The 12,634-nt window shown below is 41.6% G+C and overlaps 1 long non-coding RNA gene across 1 annotated transcript in view; it reads left to right on the top strand.

Moving 5' to 3' along the window:
* The window catches only part of LOC124182051, a 51,070-nt gene extending 49,171 nt beyond the window's left edge, over nt 1-1,899 (top strand). Inside the window, exon 5 of the long non-coding RNA XR_006870674.1 lies at nt 1,567-1,899. This is a non-coding gene — a long non-coding RNA (uncharacterized LOC124182051). The remainder of the gene's footprint in view (nt 1-1,566) is intronic.
* Nucleotides 1,900-12,634: the final 10,735 nt, after the last annotated feature.

Below are 12,634 nucleotides of genomic sequence, written 5' to 3'. Positions count from 1 at the left end.
GAATTGAAATTTTTATGCTAACGCAAATAAGCTCCGAAAAGTGCATTTTCTATTCCTTAATGTTGCTGAAAAAATATTACGAGGATATATTTGTTAAAATTTAGTTACCTTTGACAGATGAAAAACAACTAGCGGAAAAGTTGAATTTAAGGGTATATCATAAGATATGAACAGATGAAAATCACCCACCTGTGAAGTGTTATTTGAAAAAGGTGACTTAGGAAAACAAACGAGCTTGAAAAAGAGGGAATGTTTATTTTACGGAGCTAGATTTTTTTCATGCTCGTGTTACACACCTCACTTTATCCAAATTCAAGTTTCTTGCGCAACACTAAAAAATACCAAGTTTTACAAGTCGCTGGAAGTATTCTCAGCTCCTCTAACGTAGGTCACTTGATTCATTTACGCCGCTGTCTAAGACTCCGAGGTTATTATTAAACCATCCACTTTTCACGGAGGCGGATGCAGGACTTCGGCCCAGCATTCTGCAATCCCGGAGCAGTCGGTATACCTTTACATCCGCCCTGCTGGGCCATCAAGAATTCACTCCCTGGAGCTGCCCTGCATCGTAGAAGCTTTAGCTGAGCGAAGTCAAGTCGCGATTTTCTAGGAGTTTGCAAGCTGTGGAGAGCAAAGCAACTACTACGTACGCCGAGATGAATAAGCTGTACTTTGTCGGCTGAATACACGTTTGTTTCCGGTTTGTAACGCGACCATGGCACTGCTTGCGCGTATAAACTGGACACATGAGAAACGGGCGAACCTGATGTGATGATTAATTGATGGGACAGTGTGATCTTGCACCGATGATGATGATACGGGTCTCAGTTACGACGTAGTTGATCCCAGAAAGGCCTGCCTCATCCCAGACGGTGCTGAGAGTTGTATAAAAATTTAAGAGATAAAAAACTATTATTTGTGAAAATTGTTCATCGGTTGATCGGTAAATAAATTATCCCTGCTTTGGTTCAACTCGCGAATCATCGCATGCTTTAGAACATAAAAATTTGAAGGATGAAAATTATTTCTGGCAACGATATTTCAACTGTCATGAATATATTTTCCACAACGTTTGAATGAGTGAAAAAATTGTATTTTTATTTCTCGTCGATGCAACCATCAATGAAACTAAGAGAGCTGGAATTTTTCCGAGCCTAGGCCAACACCATTGATTCTTTCTGCACGGTTGAAAAATAAATCACTTTCATAATGATATTAAAACGTGACTGGAAATCTGCGTTTCACATTTGTCGGAGTTAAATCATACTCATCACTTTAAGCTGAATATACGCGAGAGACCGCGATGATAAATGTGTCGAGGAAAACTGAGGGAGAAATAATTTTCGGGTTAAAACAATACACAATTGATGTCTGGTGATAAATGTATTTTATTCAAATAATGTTAGTCGTATAGTAATAATACACACAGTTGCGCGTGTAGAATTAATAGTATACAATCTGCATAATGTGTACATACGTACAATCACTGATTCTTTCAGCAAAATATAAACATTCACTTCATAAATGTAGAAGACGCTTATATTTACGGTATTCCACTATTTTCAGTTGTTCCTTTGCTCTACACCGTAGGATGATGATGCGGAGGATTCCATGCTGATTGAACAAGGAGTATGAAGACTTTGGAGAGTTGAAGGATAATTGTATTTACGGAGCTGGAAAATTGCTTGAACAATGAACTTTGCGTGGGTGATGAAATGTCAAATGACCATAGCTATGTAAAAGTGAAAGAAATCGTGATTTTTAGAAAAAACATTGTACTTTATTTGTTATGTTCAAAGAAACTGGTCTACTGAATGATTTTTCTTAAGTGATTAGTTTTAATACACTTATATGTTTACTTAATTGAGTACCTTGATCTTTGGAAAGTTGTAAATTGTACAATGATGATGAAATAAAGAAGTTTTCAATGGGCGTATTAACTGAGTGAATTTCGTTCCGTACCTCCTGTTACAGAACAAGCGGAACTCCGGAAAAACGTTCGATAAAGGTGAATACAGGTAAGAATGTCCATTCCTCGAATTCATTCGCTGTTGTTACTAACTCTCCAAATCGAGGGTTTGAACTGCGATTTGACGGAGGGTGAGAGCGCCTCTCTCCAATCCTTTTCAGTAGCTTCTTTATCCTTATTGTCTCCAATCTCTGACATTGCCTTTCGTACGAATTTGTTGATCGTGAGAATAACCAGCAACAATGATGAATTTTGAAACTCGCAATGAAGCCACGACTGTGGGGATCCAACGATTGGAGCCACGAATGCTCGCCGACTCAGACTATGGAAATAATATTCCCGTGGCTCGTGATGTTGAAATATTATCACGGGGTTCATTCTGTGGAGCGGAATAACTGCAATGCAATACTGATAGGTAGGTATAAGCACGGTTGTAGGTCGCGAGAAACACCCCAGGTTTATCGGGCACCCCGAGGTTACCTCGACCTGGCTTGGGAATTATTATTCAGTGGATCTGACAGTCTGATTCTCGAAATCTTAATCTGAAAATCAAGCCTTACATTCTTTGCGTGGTTGCAAAAAAATTGACTTTTCATTTCAAACTGTATATGTGTGGACCTGACAAACCGATTGCACGTTCAGAAACAATGTAAGAGTCCCCTACGAGAGCAAGAAGCATCAACGGTTAGGATTCTTCGTTTTTCGGCTGAATCTTTTTATACAATAATCACAGCGTATTGGGACTGCGCCCAATCGATTTCTCTTGCAAAATTACGTCGGAATAGCGCATGAAAGAATTTATTCCGGCACTTTTCAAAATCACTCAAATTTTGGCCAAAAATGCAAAGGGGTTAGCCTTACTTTTTTTTCGACCAAAAAATTTTAGGTCTCGGATTCGATTATTATGACCCTTTACGGACTAATTGGACCACCAGGAAGTCAGAAAATGCAGCGAAAAGAGCGTGGCATCGACAGGAGAGAAATGACGGAGGAAAAAGCAGCCGCTGAAAAATGTCGAAAACACAGGTTCTCGTTTTTTGGCTGTATCTTTTGATCTGCTGATCGCAGCCTATTGGGACTGCGCCCAATCGATTTCTCTTGCAAAATTACGTCGGAATAGCGCATGAAAGAATTTATTCCGGCACTTTTCAAAATCACTCAAATTTTGGCCAAAAATGCAAAGGGGTTAGCCTTACTTTTTTTTCGACCAAAAAATTTTAGGTCTCGGATTCGATTATTATGACCCTTTACGGACTAATTGGACCACCAGGAAGTCAGAAAATGCAGCGAAAAGAGCGTGGCATCGACAGGAGAGAAATGACGGAGGAAAAAGCAGCCGCTGAAAAATGTCGAAAACACAGGTTCTCGTTTTTTGGCTGTATCTTTTGATCTGCTGATCGCAGCCTATTGGGACTGCGCCCAATCGATTTCTCTTGCAAAATTACGTCGGAATAGCGCATGAAAGAATTTATTCCGGCACTTTTCAAAATCACTCAAATTTTGGCCAAAAATGCAAAGGGGTTAGCCTTACTTTTTTTTCGACCAAAAAATTTTAGGTCTCGGATTCGATTATTATGACCCTTTACGGACTAATTGGACCACCAGGAAGTCAGAAAATGCAGCGAAAAGAGCGTGGCATCGACAGGAGAGAAATGACGGAGGAAAAAGCAGCCGCTGAAAAATGTCGAAAACACAGGTTCTCGTTTTTTGGCTGTATCTTTTGATCTGCTGATCGCAGCCTATTGGGACTGCGCCCAATCGATTTCTCTTGCAAAATTACGTCGGAATAGCGCATGAAAGAATTTATTCCGGCACTTTTCAAAATCACTCAAATTTTGGCCAAAAATGCAAAGGGGTTAGCCTTACTTTTTTTTCGACCAAAAAATTTTAGGTCTCGGATTCGATTATTATGACCCTTTACGGACTAATTGGACCACCAGGAAGTCAGAAAATGCAGCGAAAAGAGCGTGGCATCGACAGGAGAGAAATGACGGAGGAAAAAGCAGCCGCTGAAAAATGTCGAAAACACAGGTTCTCGTTTTTTGGCTGTATCTTTTGATCTGCTGATCGCAGCCTATTGGGACTGCGCCCAATCGATTTCTCTTGCAAAATTACGTCGGAATAGCGCATGAAAGAATTTATTCCGGCACTTTTCAAAATCACTCAAATTTTGGCCAAAAATGCAAAGGGGTTAGCCTTACTTTTTTTTCGACCAAAAAATTTTAGGTCTCGGATTCGATTATTATGACCCTTGACGGACTAATTGGACCACCAGGAACTCAGAAAATGCAGCGAAAAGAGCGTGGCATCGACAGGAGAGAAATGACGGAGGAAAAAGCAGCCGCTGAAAAATGTCGAAAACACGGGTTCTCGTTTTTTGGCTGTATCTTTTGATCTGCTGATCGCAGCCTATTGGGACTGCGCACAATCGATTTCTCTTGCAAAATTACGTCGGAATAGCGCATGAAAGAATTTATTCCGGCACTTTTCAAAATCACTCAAATTTTGGCCAAAAATGCAAAGGGGTTAGCCTTACTTTTTTTTCGACCAAAAAATTTTAGGTCTCGGATTCGATTATTATGACCCTTTACGGACTAATTGGACCACCAGGAACTCAGAAAACGCAGCGAAAAGAGCGTGGCATCGACAGGAGAGAAATGACGAAGGAAAAAGCAGCCGCTGAAAAATGTCGAAAACACAGGTTCTCGTTTTTTGGCTGTATCTTTTGATCTGCTGATCGCAGCCTATTGGGACTGCGCCCAATCGATTTCTCTTGCAAAATTACGTCGGAATAGCGCATGAAAGAATTTATTCCGGCACTTTTCAAAATCACTCAAATTTTGGCCAAAAATGCAAAGGGGTTAGCCTTACTTTTTTTTCGACCAAAAAATTTTAGGTCTCGGATTCGATTATTATGACCCTTGACGGACTAATTGGACCACCAGGAACTCAGAAAATGCAGCGAAAAGAGCGTGGCATCGACAGGAGAGAAATGACGGAGGAAAAAGCAGCCGCTGAAAAATGTCGAAAACACAGGTTCTCGTTTTTTGGCTGTATCTTTTGATCTGCTGATCGCAGCCTATTGAGACTGCGCCCAATCGATTTCTCTTGCAAAATTACGTCGGAATAGCGCATGAAAGAATTTATTCCGGCACTTTTCAAAATCACTCAAATTTTGGCCAAAAATGCAAAGGGGTTAGCCTTACTTTTTTTTCGACCAAAAAATTTTAGGTCTCGGATTCGATTATTATGACCCTTGACGGACTAATTGGACCACCAGGAACTCAGAAAATGCAGCGAAAAGAGCGTGGCATCGACAGGAGAGAAATGACGGAGGAAAAAGCAGCCGCTGAAAAATGTCGAAAACACGGGTTCTCGTTTTTTGGCTGTATCTTTTGATCTGCTGATCGCAGCCTATTGGGACTGCGCACAATCGATTTCTCTTGCAAAATTACGTCGGAATAGCGCATGAAAGAATTTATTCCGGCACTTTTCAAAATCACTCAAATTTTGGCCAAAAATGCAAAGGGGTTAGCCTTACTTTTTTTTCGACCAAAAAATTTTAGGTCTCGGATTCGATTATTATGACCCTTTACGGACTAATTGGACCACCAGGAACTCAGAAAACGCAGCGAAAAGAGCGTGGCATCGACAGGAGAGAAATGACGAAGGAAAAAGCAGCCGCTGAAAAATGTCGAAAACACAGGTTCTCGTTTTTTGGCTGTATCTTTTGATCTGCTGATCGCAGCCTATTGGGACTGCGCCCAATCGATTTCTCTTGCAAAATTACGTCGGAATAGCGCATGAAAGAATTTATTCCGGCACTTTTCAAAATCACTCAAATTTTGGCCAAAAATGCAAAGGGGTTAGCCTTACTTTTTTTTCGACCAAAAAATTTTAGGTCTCGGATTCGATTATTATGACCCTTGACGGACTAATTGGACCACCAGGAACTCAGAAAATGCAGCGAAAAGAGCGTGGCATCGACAGGAGAGAAATGACGGAGGAAAAAGCAGCCGCTGAAAAATGTCGAAAACACGGGTTCTCGTTTTTTGGCTGTATCTTTTGATCTGCTGATCGCAGCCTATTGGGACTGCGCCCAATCGATTTCTCTTGCAAAATTACGTCGGAATAGCGCATGAAAGAATTTATTCCGGCACTTTTCAAAATCACTCAAATTTTGGCCAAAAATGCAAAGGGGTTAGCCTTACTTTTTTTTCGACCAAAAAATTTTAGGTCTCGGATTCGATTATTATGACCCTTTCCTGACTAATTGGACCACCAGGAACTCAGAAAACGCAGCGAAAAGAGCGTGGCATCGACAGGAGAGAAATGACGGAGGAAAAAGCAGCCGCTGAAAAATGTCGAAAACACAGGTTCTCGTTTTTTGGCTGCATCTTTTGATCTGCTGATCGCAGCCTATTGGGACTGCGCCCAATCGATTTCTCTTGCAAAATTACGTCGGAATAGCGCATGAAAGAATTTATTCCGGCACTTTTCAAAATCACTCAAATTTTGGCCAAAAATGCAAAGGGGTTAGCCTTACTTTTTTTTCGACCAAAAAATTTTAGGTCTCGGATTCGATTATTATGACCCTTCACGGACTAATTGGACCACCAGGAACTCAGAAAACGCAGCGAAAAGAGCGTGGCATCGACAGGAGAGAAATGACGGAGGAAAAAGCAGCCGCTGAAAAATGTCGAAAACACGGGTTCTCGTTTTTTGGCTGTATCTTTTGATCTGCTGATCGCAGCCTATTGGGACTGCGCCCAATCGATTTCTCTTGCAAAATTACGTCGGAATAGCGCATGAAAGAATTTATTCCGGCACTTTTCAAAATCACTCAAATTTTGGCCAAAAATGCAAAGGGGTTAGCCTTACTTTTTTTTCGACCAAAAAATTTTAGGTCTCGGATTCGATTATTATGACCCTTTACGGACTAATTGGACCACCAGGAACTCAGAAAACGCAGCGAAAAGAGCGTGGCATCGACAGGAGAGAAATGACGAAGGAAAAAGCAGCCGCTGAAAAATGTCGAAAACACAGGTTCTCGTTTTTTGGCTGTATCTTTTGATCTGCTGATCGCAGCCTATTGGGACTGCGCCCAATCGATTTCTCTTGCAAAATTACGTCGGAATAGCGCATGAAAGAATTTATTCCGGCACTTTTCAAAATCACTCAAATTTTGGCCAAAAATGCAAAGGGGTTAGCCTTACTTTTTTTTCGACCAAAAAATTTTAGGTCTCGGATTCGATTATTATGACCCTTGACGGACTAATAGGACCACCAGGAACTCAGAAAATGCAGCGAAAAGAGCGTGGCATCGACAGGAGAGAAATGACGGAGGAAAAAGCAGCCGCTGAAAAATGTCGAAAACACGGGTTCTCGTTTTTTGGCTGTATCTTTTGATCTGCTGATCGCAGCCTATTGGGACTGCGCCCAATCGATTTCTCTTGCAAAATTACGTCGGAATAGCGCATGAAAGAATTTATTCCGGCACTTTTCAAAATCACTCAAATTTTGGCCAAAAATGCAAAGGGGTTAGCCTTACTTTTTTTTCGACCAAAAAATTTTAGGTCTCGGATTCGATTATTATGACCCTTCACGGACTAATTGGACCACCAGGAACTCAGAAAATGCGGCGAAAAGAGCGTGGCATCGACAGGAGAGAAATGACGGAGGAAAAAGCAGCCGCTGAAAAATGTCGAAAACACAGGTTCTCGTTTTTTGGCTGCATCTTTTGATCTGCTGATCGCAGCCTATTGGGACTGCGCCCAATCGATTTCTCTTGCAAAATTACGTCGGAATAGCGCATGAAAGAATTTATTCCGGCACTTTTCAAAATCACTCAAATTTTGGCCAAAAATGCAAAGGGGTTAGCCTTACTTTTTTTTCGACCAAAAAATTTTAGGTCTCGGATTCGATTATTATGACCCTTTCCTGACTAATTGGACCACCAGGAACTCAGAAAACGCAGCGAAAAGAGCGTGGCATCGACAGGAGAGAAATGACGGAGGAAAAAGCAGCCGCTGAAAAATGTCGAAAACACAGGTTCTCGTTTTTTGGCTGTATCTTTTGATCTGCTGATCGCAGCCTATTGGGACTGCGCCCAATCGATTTCTCTTGCAAAATTACGTCGGAATAGCGCATGAAAGAATTTATTCCGGCACTTTTCAAAATCACTCAAATTTTGGCCAAAAATGCAAAGGGGTTAGCCTTACTTTTTTTTCGACCAAAAAATTTTAGGTCTCGGATTCGATTATTATGACCCTTGACGGACTAATTGGACCACCAGGAACTCAGAAAATGCAGCGAAAAGAGCGTGGCATCGACAGGAGAGAAATGACGGAGGAAAAAGCAGCCGCTGAAAAATGTCGAAAACACGGGTTCTCGTTTTTTGGCTGTATCTTTTGATCTGCTGATCGCAGCCTATTGGGACTGCGCCCAATCGATTTCTCTTGCAAAATTACGTCGGAATAGCGCATGAAAGAATTTATTCCGGCACTTTTCAAAATCACTCAAATTTTGGCCAAAAATGCAAAGGGGTTAGCCTTACTTTTTTTTCGACCAAAAAATTTTAGGTCTCGGATTCGATTATTATGACCCTTTACGGACTAATTGGACCACCAGGAACTCAGAAAACGCAGCGAAAAGAGCGTGGCATCGACAGGAGAGAAATGACGAAGGAAAAAGCAGCCGCTGAAAAATGTCGAAAACACAGGTTCTCGTTTTTTGGCTGTATCTTTTGATCTGCTGATCGCAGCCTATTGGGACTGCGCCCAATCGATTTCTCTTGCAAAATTACGTCGGAATAGCGCATGAAAGAATTTATTCCGGCACTTTTCAAAATCACTCAAATTTTGGCCAAAAATGCAAAGGGGTTAGCCTTACTTTTTTTTCGACCAAAAAATTTTAGGTCTCGGATTCGATTATTATGACCCTTTCCTGACTAATTGGACCACCAGGAACTCAGAAAACGCAGCGAAAAGAGCGTGGCATCGACAGGAGAGAAATGACGGAGGAAAAAGCAGCCGCTGAAAAATGTCGAAAACACAGGTTCTCGTTTTTTGGCTGTATCTTTTGATCTGCTGATCGCAGCCTATTGGGACTGCGCCCAATCGATTTCTCCCGCAAAATTACGTCGGAATAGCGCATGAAAGAATTTATTCCGGCACTTTTCAAAATCACTCAAATTTTGGCCAAAAATGCAAAGGGGTTAGCCTTACTTTTTTTTCGACCAAAAAATTTTAGGTCTCGGATTCGATTATTATGACCCTTTACGGACTAATTGGACCACCAGGAACTCAGAAAACGCAGCGAAAAGAGCGTGGCATCGACAGGAGAGAAATGACGAAGGAAAAAGCAGCCGCTGAAAAATGTCGAAAACACAGGTTCTCGTTTTTTGGCTGTATCTTTTGATCTGCTGATCGCAGCCTATTGGGACTGCGCCCAATCGATTTCTCTTGCAAAATTACGTCGGAATAGCGCATGAAAGAATTTATTCCGGCACTTTTCAAAATCACTCAAATTTTGGCCAAAAATGCAAAGGGGTTAGCCTTACTTTTTTTTCGACCAAAAAATTTTAGGTCTCGGATTCGATTATTATGACCCTTGACGGACTAATTGGACCACCAGGAACTCAGAAAATGCAGCGAAAAGAGCGTGGCATCGACAGGAGAGAAATGACGGAGGAAAAAGCAGCCGCTGAAAAATGTCGAAAACACGGGTTCTCGTTTTTTGGCTGTATCTTTTGATCTGCTGATCGCAGCCTATTGGGACTGCGCCCAATCGATTTCTCTTGCAAAATTACGTCGGAATAGCGCATGAAAGAATTTATTCCGGCACTTTTCAAAATCACTCAAATTTTGGCCAAAAATGCAAAGGGGTTAGCCTTACTTTTTTTTCGACCAAAAAATTTTAGGTCTTGGATTCGATTATTATGACCCTTTCCTGACTAATTGGACCACCAGGAACTCAGAAAACGCAGCGAAAAGAGCGTGGCATCGACAGGAGAGAAATGACGGAGGAAAAAGCAGCCGCTGAAAAATGTCGAAAACACAGGTTCTCGTTTTTTGGCTGTATCTTTTGATCTGCTGATCGCAGCCTATTGGGACTGTGACCAATCGATTTCTCTTGCAAAATTACGTCGGAATAGCGGATGAAAAAATTTATTCCGGCACTTTTCAAAATCACTCAAATTCTGGCCAAAAATGCAAAGGGGTTAGCCTTACTTTTTTTTCGACCAAAAAATTTTAGGTCTCGGATTCGATTATTATGACCCTTCACGGACTAATTGGACCACCAGGAACTCAGAAAATGCGGCGAAAAGAGCGTGGCATCGACAGGAGAGAAATGACGGAGGAAAAAGCAGCCGCTGAAAAATGTCGAAAACACAGGTTCTCGTTTTTTGGCTGCATCTTTTGATCTGCTGATCGCAGCCTATTGGGACTGCGCCCAATCGATTTCTCTTGCAAAATTACGTCGGAATAGCGCATGAAAGAATTTATTCCGGCACTTTTCAAAATCACTCAAATTTTGGCCAAAAATGCAAAGGGGTTAGCCTTACTTTTTTTTCGACCAAAAAATTTTAGGTCTCGGATTCGATTATTATGACCCTTTACGGACTAATTGGACCACCAGGAACTCAGAAAACGCAGCGAAAAGAGCGTGGCATCGACAGGAGAGAAATGACGGAGGAAAAAGCAGCCGCTGAAAAATGTCGAAAACACGGGTTCTCGTTTTTTGGCTGTATCTTTTGATCTGCTGATCGCAGCCTATTGGGACTGCGCCCAATCGATTTCTCTTGCAAAATTACGTCGGAATAGCGCATGAAAGAATTTATTCCGGCACTTTTCAAAATCACTCAAATTTTGGCCAAAAATGCAAAGGGGTTAGCCTTACTTTTTTTTCGACCAAAAAATTTTAGGTCTCGGATTCGATTATTATGACCCTTTACGGACTAATTGGACCACCAGGAACTCAGAAAACGCAGCGAAAAGAGCGTGGCATCGACAGGAGAGAAATGACGAAGGAAAAAGCAGCCGCTGAAAAATGTCGAAAACACAGGTTCTTGTTTTTTGGCTGTATCTTTTGATCTGCTGATCGCAGCCTATTGGGACTGCGCTCAATCGATTTCTCTTGCAAAATTACGTCGGAATAGCGCATGAAAGAATTTATTCCGGCACTTTTCAAAATCACTCAAATTTTGGCCAAAAATGCAAAGGGGTTAGCCTTACTTTTTTTTCGACCAAAAAATTTTAGGTCTCGGATTCGATTATTATGACCCTTCACGGACTAATTGGACCACCAGGAACTCAGAAAACGCAGCGAAAAGAGCGTGGCATCGACAGGAGAGAAATGACGGAGGAAAAAGCAGCCGCTGAAAAATGTCGAAAACACGGGTTCTCGTTTTTTGGCTGTATCTTTTGATCTGCTGATCGCAGCCTATTGGGACTGCGCCCAATCGATTTCTCTTGCAAAATTACGTCGGAATAGCGCATGAAAGAATTTATTCCGGCACTTTTCAAAATCACTCAAATTTTGGCCAAAAATGCAAAGGGGTTAGCCTTACTTTTTTTTCGACCAAAAAATTTTAGGTCTCGGATTCGATTATTATGACCCTTTACGGACTAATTGGACCACCAGGAACTCAGAAAACGCAGCGAAAAGAGCGTGGCATCGACAGGAGAGAAATGACGAAGGAAAAAGCAGCCGCTGAAAAATGTCGAAAACACAGGTTCTCGTTTTTTGGCTGTATCTTTTGATCTGCTGATCGCAGCCTATTGGGACTGCGCCCAATCGATTTCTCTTGCAAAATTACGTCGGAATAGCGCATGAAAGAATTTATTCCGGCACTTTTCAAAATCACTCAAATTTTGGCCAAAAATGCAAAGGGGTTAGCCTTACTTTTTTTTCGACCAAAAAATTTTAGGTCTCGGATTCGATTATTATGACCCTTGACGGACTAATAGGACCACCAGGAACTCAGAAAATGCAGCGAAAAGAGCGTGGCATCGACAGGAGAGAAATGACGGAGGAAAAAGCAGCCGCTGAAAAATGTCGAAAACACGGGTTCTCGTTTTTTGGCTGTATCTTTTGATCTGCTGATCGCAGCCTATTGGGACTGCGCCCAATCGATTTCTCTTGCAAAATTACGTCGGAATAGCGCATGAAAGAATTTATTCCGGCACTTTTCAAAATCACTCAAATTTTGGCCAAAAATGCAAAGGGGTTAGCCTTACTTTTTTTTCGACCAAAAAATTTTAGGTCTCGGATTCGATTATTATGACCCTTCACGGACTAATTGGACCACCAGGAACTCAGAAAATGCGGCGAAAAGAGCGTGGCATCGACAGGAGAGAAATGACGGAGGAAAAAGCAGCCGCTGAAAAATGTCGAAAACACAGGTTCTCGTTTTTTGGCTGCATCTTTTGATCTGCTGATCGCAGCCTATTGGGACTGCGCCCAATCGATTTCTCTTGCAAAATTACGTCGGAATAGCGCATGAAAGAATTTATTCCGGCACTTTTCAAAATCACTCAAATTTTGGCCAAAAATGCAAAGGGGTTAGCCTTACTTTTTTTTCGACCAAAAAATTTTAGGTCTCGGATTCGATTATTATGACCCTTCACGGACTAATTGGACCACCAGGAACTCAGAAAACGC

Source organism: Neodiprion fabricii, chromosome 5 (assembly GCF_021155785.1).
Source record: "Neodiprion fabricii isolate iyNeoFabr1 chromosome 5, iyNeoFabr1.1, whole genome shotgun sequence".
Taxonomy (NCBI): Eukaryota; Metazoa; Arthropoda; class Insecta; order Hymenoptera; family Diprionidae; genus Neodiprion; species Neodiprion fabricii.
This window is presented reverse-complemented; position numbering and strand designations above follow the sequence as displayed.